Source organism: Selaginella moellendorffii, unplaced genomic scaffold (genome assembly GCF_000143415.4).
Source record: "Selaginella moellendorffii unplaced genomic scaffold, v1.0 SELMOscaffold_11, whole genome shotgun sequence".
Lineage (NCBI taxonomy): Eukaryota > Viridiplantae > Streptophyta > Lycopodiopsida > Selaginellales > Selaginellaceae > Selaginella > Selaginella moellendorffii.
In genome coordinates this window covers 836,096-836,670 of record NW_003314272.1, presented here as the reverse complement: position 1 = coordinate 836,670, position 575 = coordinate 836,096, and positions in this window count along the sequence as shown.

The following is a 575-nucleotide window of genomic DNA, read 5'->3' as shown; positions in this document are numbered from 1 at the left end:
TTGAACAATCAAATTCAGTTAATAGCAATATACATAGTATAGTACAACTCCTTATGCTTTTGTTGCTAATCCCAGCATCTGTCTACAGTTCTTCAATGGGAATCTTAGGGATGATATGTATCATTAAATTGATCACTTTACAGTGATTGCCACCTATCATTCTTAGGATGATAATCAACATTTACATGAGTTTCCCTTCAAGGGATAGCATTGTAATGGTACAATGATTTGAGCAAAGCCACTTGTGTACATTAGAGCATTCTTCCACTTTCAAATGCTCATTTGAACATGCTAACAGTTGTGATGATGCTTTCCAACAATTGCGTCATCTTCATCAAGGGCCATTTGAATCAGTGATGTAATTTAGCATTTGTTTCTAAAGCCTCTTGCTTTGTATAGAGCCAAATTAAACTGCAAGTTTATGAGGTTTGACATAACATTCAGCAGGACGATCTTTCAGAAATTGTATATGTATAATGATTGAAACACATCGTACAAAGGGATAAAAAACAACTGACACCACCTCTAGATCCACTAGTGCTTCTTTTTTATGTTCATCCAGATCCTAGGCCATC